The following is an 18,724-nucleotide window of genomic DNA, read 5'->3' on the forward strand; positions in this document are numbered from 1 at the left end:
TGGGCAAGACACTTCACCGTTTGCCTCTGATGGCTGCTGGTTAGCGCCTTGCATGGCAGCTCCCGCCATCAGTGTGTGAATGTGTGTGTGAATGGGTAAATGTGGAAATACTGTCAAAGCGCTTTGAGTACCTTGAAGGTAGAAAAGCGCTATACAAGTATAATCAATCAATCAATCAATCAATCAATGTTTATTTATATAGCCCTAAATCACAAGTGTCTCAAAGGGCTGTACAAGCCACAACGACATCCTCGGTACAGAGCCCACATACGGGCAAGGAAAAACTCACCCCAGTGGGACGTCGGTGAATGACTATGAGAAACCTTGGAGAGGACCGCATATGTGGGTAACCCCCCCCCTCTAGGGGAGACCGAAAGCAACGGATGTCGAGTGGGTCTGACATAACATTGTGAAAGTCCAGTCCACAGTGGATCCAACACATCAGCGGGAGTCCAGTCCACAGCGGGGCCAACAGGAAACCATCCCGAGCGGAGACGGGTCAGCAGCGCAGAGATGTCCCCAACCGATGCACAGGCTAGTGGTCCACCCGGGGTCCCGGCTCTGGACAGCCAGCACTTCATCCATGGCCACCGGACCTATGCAACTCCCCCTCGCAAGGGACAGGGGAGAAGAGGAGAGAAGAAAAGAAACGGCAGATCAACTGGTCTAAAAAAGGGGGGGTCTATTTAAAGGCTAGATTATACAAATGAGTTTTAAGATGGGACTTAAATGCTTCTACTGAGGTAGCATCTCTAACTGTTACCGGGAGGGCATTCCAGAGTACTGGAGCCCGAATAGAAAACGCTCTATAGCCCGCAGACTTTTTTTTGGCTCTGGGAATCACTAATAAGCCGGAGTTCTTTGAACGCAGATTTCTTGTCGGGACATATGGTACAATACAATCGGCGAGATAGGCTGGAGCTAAACCGTGTAATATTTTATACGTAAGTAGTAAAACCTTAAAGTCGCATCTTAAGTGCACAGGAAGCCAGTGCAAGTGAGCCAGTATAGGCGTAATATGATCAAACTTTCTTGTTTTTGTCAAAAGCCTTGCAGCCGCATTTTGTACCAACTGTAATCTTTTAATGCTAGACATAGGGAGGCCCGAAAATAATACGTTACAGTAATCGAGACGAGACGTAACGAACGCATGAATAATGATCTCAGCGTCGCTAGTGGACAAGATGGAACGAATTTTAGCGATATTACGGAGATGAAAGAAGGCCGTTTTAGTAACACTCTTAATGTGTGACTCAAACGAGAGAGTTGGGTCGAAGATAATACCCAGATTCTTTACCGAGTCTCCTTGTTTAATTGTTTGGTTGTCAAATGTTAAGGTGGTATTATTAAATAGATGTTGGTGTCTAGCAGGACCGATAATCAGCATTTCCGTTTTCTTAGCGTTGAGTTGCAAAAAGTTAGCGGACATCCATTGTTTAATTTCATTAAGACACGCCTCCAGCTGACTACAGTCCGGCGTGTTGGTCAGCTTTAGGGGCATGTAGAGTTGAGTGTCATCAGCATAACAGTGAAAGCTAACACCGTACTTGCGTATGATGTCACCCAGCGGCAGCATGTAAATACTAAAGAGTGCAGGGCCAAGAACCGAACCCTGGGGAACTCCGCACGTTACCTTGACATAGTCCGAGGTCACATTGTTATGGGAGACGCACTGCATCCTGTCAGTAAGATAAGAGTTAAACCAAGACAAGGCTAAGTCTGACATACCAATACGTGTTTTGATACGCTCTAATAAAATATTATGATCGACGGTATCGAAAGCGGCGCTAAGATCAAGAAGCAGCAACATAGATGACGCATCAGAATCCATCGTTAGCAATAGATCATTAGTCATTTTTGCGAGGGCTGTCTCCGTAGAGTGATTTGCCCTGAAACCGGATTGAAAAGGTTCACAGAGATTGTTAGTCACTAAGTGTTCATTTAGCTGCTGTGCAACAGTTTTTTCGAGAATTTTGGAAATAAACGGAAGGTGGGAGACCGGTCGGTAGTTTACCATGAGGTCAGGATCGAGGTTAGGTCTTTTGAGCAGAGGATGAATAACCGCTTTTTTGAATGCTAGGGGAACAGTGCCGGAGGAAAGTGATAAGTTTATAATATTTAACACTGATGGACCTAATAATACAAACAGTTCCTTGATAAGTTTCCCAGGAAGTGGGTCAAGTAAACATGTTGTTTGTTTTATCCCACTTACACGCTGTAATAATTCCTCTAATGTTATTTCATCAAAAATAGAGAGACTATTTTGGAGGGCAGTGTCCGTCGTATATACAGTCGTATTTGTGTTAATAGAGCCCAGTTGTAGCTGGGATGCGTTGTCTTTAATCTCCTTTCTAATGAGTTCAATTTTCTTATTAAAGAAATTCATAAAATCATCTGCCGAGTGGGTGGAGCTACTGGGAGGAGTCCCTTGTTGGGTTAGCGATGCTACTGTACTAAACAGAAATTTAGGATCGTTTTTGTTGAGGCGGATGAGATTTGAGTAGTATTTAGCTTTAGCTAAGGTAAGCATGCGTTTATAAGTTATTAAACTATCACTCCATGCTTGATGGAAAACCTCAAGTTTAGTCGCGCGCCATTTGCGTTCCAGTTTTCTACATGATAATTTATGAGCTCTAATTTCTTCTGTAAACCATGGGGTGCGCCTTTTAGGGGCCCTTTTTTGCTTTAGCGGTGCTATACTATCAATAATTTCGCGCAAGGCATCGTCAAAGTTGTTAGTGAGTTTATCAATAGAGCCGACATAATTTGGGAATGGTGCTATTACCGAAGGCAGTAGGTCAGCAAGAGTCATCGTTGTGGCAGCATTAATGTTGCGGCCGCTATAGCAGTTATTATTATTATTAGCTTGTTGACAAAGAGTCAAAACTTCAAATTTTATAAGGTAATGATCGGACATTACTTTAGTATATGGAAGTATCATAACTTTGGAGGTGGTGACACCCCTGACAAGCACTAGATCTATTGGGGCGGTATAGCTCGGTTGGTAGAGTGGCCGTGCCAGCAACTTGAGGGTTCCAGGTTCGATCCCCGCTTCCGTCATCCTAGTCACTGCCGTTGTGTCCCTGGGCAAGACACTTTACCCACCTGCTCCCAGTGCCACCCACACTGGTTTAAATGTAACTTAGATATTGGGTTTCACTATGTAAAGCGCTTTGAGTCACTGGAGAAAAAGCGCTATATAAATGTAATTCACTTCACTTCACTTCACATTGTATTACCGTTGCGATGCGTGGGTTCATGTATTATTTGTGTAAGACCACAGCTATCAATTATGGTTTGGAGCGCCACGCACTGAGGGTCCGATGGGGTATTCATATGGATATTAAAGTCCCCCATTATGATTATATTGTCGGCGTGCGTCACTAGATCAGCAACGAACTCTGAGAATTCACTGATAAAGTCCGAATAGGGCCCAGGGGGGCGGTAGATAACAGCCAGGTCGAGAGGTAGCGGTGTGACAGACCTCATAGTAAGCACCTCAAACGATTTATATTTATTATTTAGGTTAGGGGTAAGGTTGAAATTTTCATTGTATATTAGTGCGACACCCCCTCCCCTTTTAAGAGGGCGGGCAACATGCGCATTCGTATAGTTAGGAGGAGATGCCTCATTGAGCGCAAAAAATTCGTCCGGTTTGAGCCAGGTTTCGCTAAGACCAATGACGTTAAGATTGTTGTCTCTAATGACCTCATTAACCAATAACGCCTTGGGAGACAATGATCTTATGTTTAAAAAGCCCATATTATAGGTATTGGGCTGTTTTGACGAGTTTTTGTTAAGATTATCCGTAGTGGCAATATTAACAATGTTGCGTTTATTATGCGTAGTGCACTTTAAATAGTTTCGACCATATCTAGGAATTGATATGACGGGAATTTTCCGATTGTTTGCTTGGTGCTGCAATAGACTGGACATATCATAATTTGCCACCTCAGTAGAATGCATGTCCACCTCTGACACAGACACAACAGAAAAAACATTATGTGAATTGTGTATTATTCTAAGAGAATTGCTATGCGTACATGGATTATCCAGCCTGGCGCTGGCTAGTTCTAGCTTAACTGACTCCTCACCCGGACTAACAGACATTGTAATTGCCTGTGACCGGGCTTGCTCTAGTGTAGTCAGTCAAGTGAGACTTAAATAGTAGTCTATGTTTCTAGACAGGATGATGGCGCCTTCCTGGTTAGGGTGAAGGCCGTCTCTCATCAGCAAGCCTGGTTTGCCCCAGAAAGAGGGCCAGTTATCAATAAACGTTAGTCCCTGCGTCCTACAGTAGCTAGCCAACCACTTGTTAAGCGAGACTAATCTGCTATATCTCTCATCATTGCCTCTCGCAGGCAGGGGGCCAGAGACAATTACTCGATGCCTGGACATCTTTCTGGCGAGATCACAAGTCCTGGCTATGTTTCTCTTTGTAATCTCTGACTGTCTCATTCTAGTGTCATTGGAGCCAACGTGTACAACTATATTCGCATAATTAGTGGTGCGATTAGCCTGTCGTACGTGTTTACTAGGCCTGTTGCGAGTTAGCTCCCTAAGATTAGCTTCAATGTCAGGTGCTCTGGCCCCGGGGATACACTTTATTGTGGCTGGTTTGCTAAGCTTTATGTTTCGGGTGATGGAGTCCCCTATAACTAAGGTGTGGTGCCCGGTAGACTGGGGTGTAGGACTAGCTAAAGAGCTAAATCTATTATGCGTCTCAACCGGTACACCGTAGCTTGTAGGCCGCTTAGGACTGCTACAAGCTGGGCTAGTTAGCTCGCTACAGCTAACGCTAGCAGATGTGTCCGCAACATCTAAAGTTACGACATTACTCTGCTCTAACTGGCGGACACGGCCCTCTAGCAGAGCCAACCTCTCCGTGAGTATGGTGCAAGACGCGCAGGAAGCCATTACTCACAGTGTTTTCTGTCACCGAGTGAAGTTCCTGCTGTCCTCAGGGAAGTGGTCGCGGTCTGTAGGAGTAGCTTCTTACTGACCGGCGCTGCCTTTCTCCGCGCTAGCTTAGCAGCTAGCTAGCTGAGGAAAGGGTGGTGGGACAGAGATCGGGTGATTTGCAAGTTAAATAGTACCACTAAAAATGTTTGAGAAGTGATAAAGAAAGCTGTAGAACAATTAAAAGCACACAGATAGAGCGCTACTTAGCTTTTTCGCAACAGCGAACAGACGGCGAGCAGTCACGCACGGTGAACCGGAACCGGAACCCATTTATCATTATTTATTTAAGTTAAAACATTACACTACTTTTATATTAGAAATGGCAACAGCAGAGGATGAATGCCACATCACAAGAAGATAGTGAAAAAGAAGAAGCTTATCGACTATGGGGTCTGCACGGACTACAGTGGCGGACGTGCGCAAATTTTCAGGACTTATGCAGATCTCAAATACACATCAGCAAGTACCAGAAGCTAAGAAAAGTTGCTTTTGCATAATATTGTGAAACAAAACGCCAGATAATATGTTTGCTAATGGGTGCCATTTTGCGGTCCTTATACACACACCATAGTAATACTATGTATTCCAAGTATTCCATCAAGTGGTGCGGCTTCAAAGTCATACTAAAACATTTTGGAAGATTTTTGAGTGTCGTGTGTAATGTTCTTTATTTTCAATGGAACATTTAAAGTTTTGGTGTTGTTTACTGGCATCATAGTGCAGTCTACACGTATCTCTTATGTGTGACTACCATCTACTGGTCACACTTATCATTACCATGTACCAAATAAAATTGCTTCGAGGTCGGTAAGCACAACCAGATTTATTCCGTACACTAGGCGCACTGGGTTATAAGGCTCACTGTTGATTTTTGAGAAAATGAAAGGATTTTAAGTGTGCCTTATAGTCCGAAAAATACAGTAAGTCATGTTAATATTTTTTTTTCTTACAACACTTAAATATCCATTGATCAACTTCAAATCCATCCGTTGCTACATTTGTTTTTTAAATCTTTTATGTCCCCCCCCCTTTTTTTTTTTTAGAAAACTTTTTTTTTTATGGCAAAACCACAAAATATGCAAATGCAACATTTTTTCCAAATTGAATATTTCATGTAAATTATTGGAGCCTTAAATAGGCAAATAATTCATGACAACATCGCTTTTGATTATTTTATATTTTGTGAACAATGACAGTTTAAACAAAAATCCAATCATAAAAGTGTTCAAAATAAGTAATGTATCAAAACATGTTATTTTTACTTTCAACTCTTTAATATCTGGATCAACTTCGGATCTATCCGTTAATTATATGTTGTTGTTTTTTTTAAGAAAATTACCGTTTTAAAGTAAAAAAATTGCATGCAGTTTTTGTTTTTAGTGACGATATTGCAGATTTTTTCTCGTTACATTTCACCTGTTTGCTTTTTTATTCCACTTATAATGGTTTTTCTGTAATAGTATTTTTGAAATGTGCAGCAGGCCGTCAAAATATTAGCTGTGGGCCACAAATGGGTCCCGGGCCGCACTTTGGAAACCCCTGGTATATAACATGTTTTCTCATTGTAATGCATGTAGGATGTAAACAGTAAGTAAGTCTGAAAATCTTTCTACCGCATATACAACTGTAAAGCATGAGGCAGTAGGTCATGTTTACCCTCGTATGATAATATTAGTCCGGATACCTGCTGCTTATAGTGTGCAATCGTACCTTAGTTCATTCACTTGTGCCATCATTATACACTATGGTATCACTGTAATTCTCCTGACATTTGGCCATTATACGCAGAGTGGCAGTCATTTTGAATTTCTGTACACGTTCGACCTTTAAACAATTACGTATACATGTAAATGTGGATGTTTATTTTGAACATCAGCAATAAAAACAAAAACAACAGTTGTACGTGACACTGTAAATCATGCACAGTTCAAACATTAATTACAACGCCAAAAACTAACAAAAAAGTTTACGTTCACGCCCAACAAAAACAACAGAACAGTGCTCGTTCCTGTTTACAGGCATTAATTACAGCACAGGAAAAAACCTAAAATTAATCGCTAGCAAACTTTCATATTTTTTCATATCATTACCATCACACACAAAAAATTAATTCACGGTCTCTCCTCGGCCACATCCCCTTTATCATGATTAAACACATTAAAGGGGAACTGCGCTTTTTTTGGAATTTTGCCTATCGTTCACAATCAGAATGAGCGACAAGAAGGCAGAAAGTTGTCTTTTTTCGCTTTCTAACATATAAAAATCAGCTCGTTCGAGTTGGCTAGCAATACAGCTAATGGGAGAAATCAATTCTACTTCTAAATCACTTTGAACATGCATCTAAAAGCCGTCACCAATACTTCATTAACGTTCCGTAACCTGTAGCAACATTGTTATTGTAAGAGCGACCACTGAGGAACTATTTTTCTATCGTAGTAACATGTCGGTGTGCTAACTATGGCGAGAGATAAGCTAGCTTGTACAACAAAACAAAATGCGTTTGAGTTTGTAATGCACAACACGGCGATGGAACACCAATCTGTACTGACTGAAAAACATCAACAATCATACTACAGTATCTGTAAAGTATTCGCCCACATTTCTTTCTTTTTTTTTGGACACAGCTAGCCATGCAGACAGTGTATATACTGTAGTTGTACTAACACTCGGCGTGCTGCATGTATCATGATCAATATTAAAGGCCTACTAAAATGCGATTTTCTTATTTAAACGGGGATAGCAGGTCTATTTTATGTGTCATACTTGATCATTTCGCGATATTGCCATATTTTTGCTGAAAGGATTTAGTAGAGAACATCGACGATAAAGTTCGCAACTTTTGGTCGCTGATAAAAAAGCCTTGCCTGTACCGGAAGTAGCGTGACGTCACAGGTTGTGGAGCTCCTCACATCTGCACATTGTTTACAATCATGGCCACCAGCAGCGAGAGCGATTCGGACCGAGAAAGCAACGATTTCCCCATTAATTTGAGCGAGAATGAAAGATTTGTGGATGAGGAAAGGGAAAGTGAAGGACTAGAGGGCAGTGAAAGCGATTCAGATAGGGAAGATGCTGTGAGAGGCGGGTGGGACCTGATATATTCAGCTGGGAATGACTAAAACATTAAATAAACACAAGACATACAGTATATATACTCTATTAGCCACAACACAACCAGGCTTATATTTAATATGCCACAAATTAATCCTGCATAACAAACACCTCCCCCCTCTCGTCCATATAACCCGCCAATACAAATCAAACACCCGCACAACACACTCAATCCCACAGCCCAAAGTACTGTTCACCTCCGCAAAGTTCATACAGCACATATATTTCTCCAAAGTCCCCAAAGTTACGTACGTGACATGCACATAGCGGCACGCACGTACGGGCAAGCGATCAAATGTTTGGAAGCCGCAGCTGCGTACTCACGGTACCGCGTATCCAACTTAAAGTCCTCCTGGTAAGAGTCTCTGTTGTCCCAGTTCTCCACAGGCCAATGGTAAAGCTTGACTGTCATCTTTCGGGAATGTAAACAATGAAACACCGGCTACGTGTTTGTATTGCTGCAGCCAGCCTCTAATACACCGCTTCCCACCTACAGCTTTCTTCTTTGCTTTCTCCATTGTTCATTAAACAAATTGCAAAAGATTCACCAACACAGATGTCCAGAATACTGTGGAATTTTGCGATGAAAACAGACGACTTAATAGCTGGCCACAATGGTGTCCCAAAATGTCCGCTACAATCTGTGACGTCACGCGCAAACGTCATCATACCGAGACGTTTTCAGCAGGATATTTCGCGGGAAATTTAAAATTGCACTTTACTAATCTCACCCGGCCGTATTGGCATGTGTTGCAATGTTAAGATTTCATCATTGATATATAGGGATGATACTCGAAACCGGTTTTCCCGGTTGTTCGATAAGAAAATAACCGAGTCCTCGGACTCGAATCCCTTTTTGAGAACCGGTACCCGTTATCGAGACCACTATATTAAAGAACAGAGTTGGTTCTTTATTCGAATCCCTCGGAACGAATCCCGTCCCGACCAGAAATGCTCCGTGGGACATCACAATAAATCAGTCACGTAGCTCAGTCATTAGGCGCAGATAGCGAGAGCAGGAAAACAATGGATGGGAAAAAGCGCTCCAAGGTGTAATAAAGTTTGGTGGTAGCGGGGGTGTATAATGTAGACCGGAAGAGTTAGGGCTGCATGGGATTCTGGGTATTTGTTGTGTTGTGTTACGGTGCGGTTGTTCTCCAGAAATGTATTTGTCATTCTTTTTTGGTGTGGGTTCACAGTGTGGCGCATATTTGTAACGTAATAGTGTTAAAGTTGTTTTATAAGGCCACCGTCAGTGTAAGCTGTGTGGCTGTTGAGTAAGTATGCCTTGCTGTCGCCTACGTGTGCAAGTAAAAGCAACATATAACATGTGGCCGGGCTGGCACGCTGTTTGTACATGCTATAGAGGACAATTAATGCAGTGCCATTAGGGCACGCCCTTGATTAAGTCATTAGAGTGAAAATATGATAATATTTGCCCTGGGAGATTCTAGGAGAGGCAGTCTCCTGGGAAAATCGGGGGGGGGGGGGGTCGTTAAGTATACTGGGAAAACCGTGTGGGTCGGCAAGTATGCAGCTGAGCCGCATCAGAGTGGTCAAAGAGCCGCATACGGCTCCGGAGCCGCGGGTTGCCGACCCCTGCCCTAGCTCATAACATCTTTCCCCCTATAAAGAAATAATGTTAACTCAATAAAGTGTATTTCTTTTTTTTAGCTTTAACTTTTTATTTTTTAGCATTGTAACCACATTTGCAAACAACTTTTCTCTTCATAGAATTTTCTTTCTTTCTTTAAAGTGCAAAAATGTCAAAGCATCATAAACAGTTATGTCAAATAGCAGCAGAATTGCACTTTTTGGAGAGCTGTATTATTTCCAGTTTTGTGCCCAAGGGACTGATTTTATTTAACACTATATTATTATTTATACACCTATAGTGATCACAGAGACAGGTTGTTTTTGTGTTACTGTATATATTTGTTTTTCTGAAAAATCCCACTTAATATACTTTGGGTAACAATAGTCAATGTTTATTTATTTTATTTTATTTTTTTAGGGGGGTAACAGTCAATATTTATTTATTTATTAGATTAAATTGTTTTCTTATATAATAAAAGTGAGCTTTTGTTAAACCAAATATTGTGTGTTTTTTTCCATATACAACAACCTATCTAGACTCGATAAGAGAATCGATAAGGAATCGGTTCGATAAGAGGATTCGATAATAGACTCGAACTCGATAATTTCTTATCAAACATCATCCCTATTGATATATAAACTATCAGACTGTGTGGTCGGTAGTAGTGGGTTTCAGTAGACCTTTAAAGTGACTCATTCAATGGATAGTTGTTCGTCTGGTCCAGCTGGTCAGGGACGTTTACTGTAAATTTTTGTGTAAGCAATCCCTGTGATGAGGTGGCGACGTGTCCAGGGTGTACCCCGCCTTCCGCCCGATTGCAGCTGAGATAGGCTCCAGCACCCACCGCGACCCCAAAAAGGGACAAGCGGTAGAAAATGGATGGATGGAATCCATTCATGTCGAAATAGTTTGGCTCCAAGTTCCATATTTATAGCGTCAAAATCACTTTCATCCCACTCTCCCGGCTTCCGTCTTCTTCAACGTCTCACACTTCCTTTGTGCTGGCTTCTATAAACAGCAGTATATTTAGCTTCAAAAGTATAAGGTTGTGAATCCTCATTTGTCCAAAAATAGTCGTCTTTGTTGTTTGTTACCAAGTCTGCCATGATTAGAACACTATACACAACGCTAGAGACAAGGTATATATATATACCTTGTCGTAGTCAAAAGTTTACATACACTTGTAAAGAACATAATGTCATGGCTGTCTTGAGTTTCCAATAATTTCTACAATTCTTATTTTTTTGTGATAGAGTGATTGGAGCACATACTTGTTTGTCACAAAAAACATTCATGAAGTTTGGCTCTTTTATGAATTTATTATGGGTCTACTGAAAATGTGACCAAATATGCTGGGTCAAAAGTATACATACAGCAATGTTAATATTTGGTTACATGACCCTTGGCAAGTTTCACTGCAATAAGGCGCTTTTGGTAGCCATCCACATGCTTCTGGCAAGCTTCTGGTTGAGTTTTTGACCACTCCTCTTGACAAAATTGGTGCAGTTCAGCTAAATTTGTTGGTTTTCTGACATGGGCTTGTTTCTTCAGCATTGTCCACATGTTCTCAATGGGGTTTAAGTCAGGACTTTGGGAAGGCCATTCTAAAACCTTAATTATAGCCTGATTTAGCCCTTCCTTTACCCCTTTTGACGTGTGTTTAGGGTCATTGTCCTGTTGGAACACCCAACTGCGCCCAAGACCCAACCTCCAGGCTGATGATTTTAGGTTGTCCTGAAGAATTTGGAGGTAATCCTCCTTTTTCATTGTCCCATTTACTCTCTGTAAAGCACCAGTTTCATTGGCAGCAAAACAGGCCCAGAGCATAATACTACAACCACCATGCTTGACGGTAGGAATGGTGTTCCTGAGAATAAAGGCCTCACCTTTTCTCTTCCAAACATATTGCTGGGTATTGTGGCCAAACAGCTCAATTTTTGTTTCATCTGACCATAGAACTTTCCTCCAGAAGGTCTTATCTTTGTCCATGTGATCAGCAGCAAACTTTAGACGAGCCTTAAGGTGTCACTTCTGGAGCAAGGGCTTCCTTCTTGCATGGTAGCCTCTCAGTCCATGGCGATGCAAAACACGCTTGACTGTGGACACGGACACCTGTGTTCCACTGAGGTCCTGAGAGCGGCCCATTCTTTCACAAATGTTTGTAGAAACAGTCTCCATGCCTAAGTGCTAGATTTTATACACCTGTGGTATCATTTGGATGGGTGGCCAAATACTTTTGGCAATATAGTGTATATGTATATACATATGACAGCAGTGGTGGTGGCGGAGTTGGTGGCAGCAGCAAAGGCATCGGGAATGCTGACGACGAGTTCCTCCAGTGGGACTTCTGAGACCAAACAGGCACTGGTCCAGGAGTACCAAGGGGTAGAGGAATTGAAAAACCAGGTAATGCTTGGGGGTCTACAGGTAAGCGTGGAGGGCTCCTTGAAGAGGGAGCTGGAAAGACTAATGGCCCAAAAGCACAGACGCAAAGCACCAGAGACTACGGTCTCTTGTCGGTCTTGGTGACTTCATTTAAATACAAAATCAGTCAGTACTGTTTATCCCCATTTGGACTTGAGTTGTTTGGCTGAGGAATTGTTTTGTTTTGTGTGTCAATTTTCCTTTTCTGGTTTTTGAAATGACTTAACTTTTTGGCGGCACGCTTGGAAACAGCGGCCACTGTTTACTCCAGAGTCCAGGCTGAGAGAGAAACGATATCTCGATACTTTAGTTTGTCTTGCATGTATGGAACATTTCACAAAAATCCATGAAGTCCTTAAGTCCATACAGGACCTGGACTGTGAGCATTATGTTTCACAGCTGGCCTGGGAATGTCTCTGGAACCTTAGGAGGTTGCCAGTGACTGAAGTCTGATAAGCGGAAGAAAATGGATAGAAACAATAGTTATAACAATGTAAAAGTGTATCAACAAAAAGACCGCCCCGGTTTATGTGTTTTAATTCTGTAGGAATAGGCTATTCAACTGCCGGCTCGGGAGCCAAATGCGGCCCGGGAACAACATTAAACCGGCCCCTGAGTCCAGTTAAAAAAAACTTGTGATACACTCACATTTTTGCAGCAGAATTTTAAAAACACGAGAGTCATAGAGATGATTTTTGACTAGCTTTTTTAGAGAACACTCTGGAGGTATCATCTTTTATGGCTGGCCTGGGAATGCCTCTGTGTCCCTTGGGTGGAACCTTAGGAGGTTGCCAGTGACTGTGAAGTCTGATAAGCGGAAGAAAATGGATGTAGCGATGGTGACTTGTAGTGGGCGCCCATAATTATTTTGTCACCTGTGGGAGGTAATTACTCTTCAAATGGTAGCAGTAATCAACATCAATGACTAACCTCAGTGCTTACAGGAAATAGTGGTTCAAATCTGGTGGAAAAACATGCACTATAATTCCATCTCAGGACGACGTTTAAAAAAACACCTGCTCATTTTTGACAAGCACTAATAGAGGATAACTGATCAGGACTCACTCACATCACACGGATCAGACTGAAATTAACCCTACTAAGACCTTAGTTTGTCACTTTGAAGAGACATAACACCTCAGATATTGTGCTAGAATGTTTACGCGGCATCTCCCATAATTTATTTGCTGCTTTGATAAGGAATTAGCTCATAAATCACCTGGTTTATGTGTTTCCTGGAGAGAGTAAACACAAGCTCGGGTATGAATGTTTGTCTTTCCGGCTCAATTCCAGAAATCTGCTCAGCCTATCACTCACGCACACCCACTCACATCCCATCTCTCGTATTGGCACTGATAATGATGTTGTTTGTAATGACATATTGACGTCATTAACTACCAACCCCTTTCCCGGTTTGACAGCTGAATCTGTGTTGTCAGATCCTTGCCGATATATTTTCTGTCATAATTTACTGATGATTTCCGGCTCTGCAGAAGCGCTTGAGGGTTTTCTCATTTTGCTTGATATTGACCAGACGTTGTGCTCTTTGGGAATAAGTAAAACTTGTTGTTTTTTTTATTGCATTTTGTAAAGACAGCCTGTGCAGGCTTGATCCACCTGAAATATGCAAGAAACCATGACCATGACAGAGGGACACACTTGACCCACTTTTTAGCCATCGTGTAAAAGTATTTTCAGAACACGGTTCCTTTAACCAGTCACAGTGCAATTCACCCACTCCGGCATCTCAAGTCTTCCATCTAGTCCAGGTCACCCAAAGGCCAACCAATAAGAGTGGGGATGACGAGTACTTCACCAGACCCCCCCTTGGCAGAGTCAAGCAGAGTAACAGAGTATCATCTTAATCAGACAGACATCTGGAGTCTGGGGCTCCGAGATCTGCAGTGGTTTTATGAATGGTGTAAATATCTGTTATGGTTTATCTTACTTGCTTGACGCATTGCATTTGATTTGAAGTGCCACACACTCATTAGAGCAACTGATGAAATAATTTTCAGCATCAGAGGTGATTTGGCTGCCGGAGCCTATCAGAAGGTCCACGCATGAATAATAAGCTGTGTGTTGGAGTGAATGTGTTAATGGATGATATACTCTACTGTTACTGACCTTACAAATACACTGGGATGCTCTCTTGTTGTTGATGGTAATTATTTTAAATACGTTAAATAAATAGCGCTTACTTTAGGATAGGCCTGAGCGATTTTATTGATTTATCAAAGTTTTTTTGTTGCAGATGATTAAAAAACGAAAAAGTGTATGTTTTTCTCTTATTGTTCCGGCACATAGATTGCCCATAGAAGTTTCTGGAGCGTCCCATAATTTCATTAGTGATGATTCACACACTCATCAACAACATCGCTACTGTTAACGCAAATGAGAGCGAAAACTTTGTTCCAATGAACAACATAGTGTTTTCAGTGGTTTGGATTTGCGGAACCAGACATAGACCAAGTGACTGCACACTTTAAAGGGGTCACATTATAGTTTTTTTTTCTTCCTTTAAAACGCTTCCTTGTGGTCTACATAACACGTAATGATGTTTTTTTTGGTCAAAATTCTGCATAGATGATGTTTTACAGCCCGTTTTTAAGCCGCTTTCAGACCGCCTCTACAGGATGCGCCGTTTTGTGGGCGGTCTTATTTATGTGCCTCCACTTCGACAGCGTCTTCTACCTGCTAGCCATGTTGTAGTGTTTGGTGCTTCCATATCGAGTCTACTAGCAGATATAAGTTTGAACTGTATGCTAATTTGATTTAGAAATGGCAACAGCAGAGGATCCATGTGCATGTAAGAGCCAGTCTGCCCCACCACAAGAGGATAGAGAAAAAGAAGGAACCTTTTTTTCTACAGCGTCAAACTACAATGGTGGATGTGCGCAAAGATCTTCGGATAAACTTTTAACATGTATGGAGATATAGGATACTGTCACAGGTACAGATAGGTAGGAATAGTTGGTTTTGCGTAATTTGTCCCCGTTAAAGGAAAATTGCACTTTTTGGGGGAATTTTGTCCATCATCCACAATCCCTATGTGAGACAAGAACACACGTCTTTCTCTTTTCTGTGCATTCTAAATAGTAAACAAAAATGCTCACAGTGCAGGTAATGGGGATTCCTCTGTTTAGCCAATAAAGCCCTCTAGAAAACATCCCAAATACTCCAACAACATTTTTCATTTTGTAACAGGCACATCCACAATAACATGTCATATTTACAGTATTTTGATATTTTAAGCATTACCAAAACTTCTTTCTGGGCGCATTGATTTCACAGAGCTCACAGCAATGACTGCAACTTCCGTCAACAAAAATATAGAGAGCACTTTCTGTGTTTGCTACCACTAATCATGGCAGACTTTGTGAAAGCCTTGGTGCGTTATCATGTAGCACGATTGCTAAAAGTTGTGTGGACGAAATAAGAACACAACAAAACAGTCACTTACAATGTCCGTTGTGAGTGTACGTTTTTTTTTTTTAGATAAAGATTATTATGTATTAATATTTGTTTACTTACTATGGTATGTTATTTATTCATTGTTTATTTATTCACTGTTCTGTTACAGGAAACAAGGAAATGGGATACAATTGCTATGGTATGAAACGGGGTAGGTAAATGGTAAATGGTAAATGGGTTGTACTTGTATAGCGCTTTTCTACCTTTTTTTTAAGGAACTCAAAGCGCTTTGACACTATATCCACATTCACCCATTCACACACACACATTCACACATTCACACACTGATGGTAGGATTAAATAAGCTCAGCTTCTTCCTACTCCTTTTTGGACATGCTGTAATGAAACAACTGGAAATATGTGATTCAATACATCGTATCGTATGCATGTTCGAAATAAACTGAAACCGAACTGAACTGAACTGGGATGCCCACGGATGGGATTGTTGTATTTTTCAGCACTTGTGCTCTCCTTGAGCTGGTAAATTCAGCATAATCCTCACTCCTCAGATATAAAATGCTCGGAGAAAATTTGCCAAGTCTTCCTGGTGATGTTGTCGGGTCTTATGCTAGTGTTTGGAATTTCAAAGTTAACCAATTTCTTCTTAGGATATTTTGATCAGCTTTTAAACAATAGTGTGTTTAGTTCCTTCTTCTTCATCGTATGGGCAGCTGTTTTCCGGCACCCGGACCTGAGGCAGAGGGTCTATGCCTTTTACCACCCCAGGCCCGGGGGGCCCTCCCGTTCATATGTCAGGACACACAGAAGTGAGCCAGGTCACCGAGCAGTCATCCAGGTCCGCCAGGCCACGCAAACCATTAGGAGCACGATAAATCGGGCAACGCAGGATCGCGTGGTCGGCAGTCTGCTCCTCCGCGCCACACTCACACGTCGCGTTAGGTGCTAAGCCCCACTGGAACATGTTTGAGCGAACTGGTGTCGGTTTTGTTCCTTGAAGACACAGAAGTGTTTTTGTTTTTTTAGCTTTCCGACAAAAGAAATACTTTAATATAAATCATGTGTTCAAGTAATGTATATCGTCTCATCATTTCAATTTGTGGTGACAACTCTGTACAATAAAAGGTGTCCCGGTTGGTCCTCTGCAGGTGCAGTCCAGCGGCTTCACAAAAATAACAAAATACATATTCTTCACACCTGCTCTGCTAACTTCAGTAATGTCAAAGGCAAAATTAATAAACGATGAGCTGAAAATGCCACAAAATAGGGTTACTGTGCCACACTTCTGATTAGGGTGGTCCCAGAACCAATATCTTGGTACCGGTACTTATATTCGCCATACTTAAAGTCCTCATGTGTCCAGGGATGTATTTTCTGAGTTTATAAACATAATGAAAAATAAAACAAATGAAAAAAGATTTTGTGATAATAAAAAAATAACGATGTAATCATTGTAGTATCGACTATATACAGTACCGTAACAATAATAATAATAATAATAATAATGGACTAGATTTGATATCGCGCTTTTCTATTATTAGATACTCAAAGCGCTCACTGAGAAGTGGGAACCCATCATTCATTCACACCTGGTGGTGGTAAGCTACATTTGTAGCCACAGTTGCCCTGGGGTAGACTGACGGAAGCGAGGCTGCCAGTTTGCGCCCACGGCCCCTCCGACCACCACCTATCACTCATTCATCATTCATTCACCATTATGAGCGGCACTGGGGGCAAGGATGAAGTGTCCTGCCCAAGGACACAACGGCAGCGATTTGGATGTCAAGAGGCGGGAGGTCCTGAGTAGTCGTGAGTTCAATCCCGGCCTCGGGATCTTTCTGTGTGGAGTTTGCATGTTCTCCCCGTGACTGCGTGGGTTCCCTCCGGGTACTCCGGCTTCCTCCCACCTCCAAAGACATGCACCTGGGGATAGGTTGATTGGCAACACTAAATTGGCCCTAGTGTGTGAATGTGAGTGTGAATGTTGTCTGTCTATCTGTGTTGGCTTTCCGCCTGATTGTAGCTGAGATAGGCTCCAGCGCCCCCCGCGACCCCGAAGGGAATAAGCGGTAGAAAATGGATGGATGGATGGAGGCGGGGAGCGAACCTGCAACCCTCAGGTTTCTGGCACGGCCGCTCTACCCACTACGCCATACCGCCCCCAATAGACACACTGTTACGTGTACAGGAGGAGGAGACGGCACAGACAACAGGGGCGTAGTATTTAGCTCTATGTTTTATTTATATATGTATATACACTATATATAAATAACAAATAATAATATACATAAACAAGGGAAATAGAGTGTGACGAATCCAAAGTGTGTATGTGTGAGACGATGTGTGGTGTTTAGCTGTTGAGTGTTACCGGTAGTGTTGAGCGAGAGGCGGAAGCTCAAGAAGGACAAGGCAGAGCTCGGAGGTCCGTGAGCAGACAGGAAGTCGGGGCTATAGCGGGGCGTCGAAGATCCGTGTCCAGGCGGGAAGTCGAGATCCAAGAGGCAGTCAGGGAAGCAGAGGGAACACGGGGAGACTGTTGGATCGACAAGAAAACACGAGACAAATCAACACGGAGGGGGAGAAGCACAGAGAGAGAGTATGCATGGAGCTAGACCGGTTTGGCTTACTGTACAGGACAGGTAGCTATGTTCTGGCATGGGATAGCAGGGTGTGCAGGCTTATGAAGGCAGGTCCCCTGATCAGCCACAGGTGCGCTGATTGCTGGCGATTGATTGCAGCTGCTTGCTGCAGGCAGACTGCCGCGTGCCCGAAGGTGGGCTCAGCGCAGCGCACACTTGAATGCGCACTGAGGTGCGCTCGGGCCGTGACGCCCACCCTTTATTTTACATACAGGAGGGCTAGCTTGCTCCTACAGTGTGTAGGGAAGCGTGTTTAGCTATTCCTTGTCCTGCAGGGATGATACTTGTAAGAAGCATACTTTATTTTTCCCCATGGAGGCGAAAATTTGTGATTTAGAAGTAGCTAAAACACTACAAAGAGAAGTTAGCACCTAGCTCGTTATTAGTTGTGTTTTAAAAGCACCATCTGCAAAGTGGTGCATCAGTCTTTATAGCTTCACGTACTCTATCGTCAGTTTTAAAGCCAAAATACATCCATTCTCTCTCTTCTATCTCCACAGTTTCTGCTTGCAAGTGCTGTGTGTGCGTGTGTTGACTAACTTGTGCCGCGGCTTGTATG

This window comes from Entelurus aequoreus, linkage group LG06, assembly GCF_033978785.1.
Source record: "Entelurus aequoreus isolate RoL-2023_Sb linkage group LG06, RoL_Eaeq_v1.1, whole genome shotgun sequence".
NCBI classification, from domain to species: domain Eukaryota; kingdom Metazoa; phylum Chordata; class Actinopteri; order Syngnathiformes; family Syngnathidae; genus Entelurus; species Entelurus aequoreus.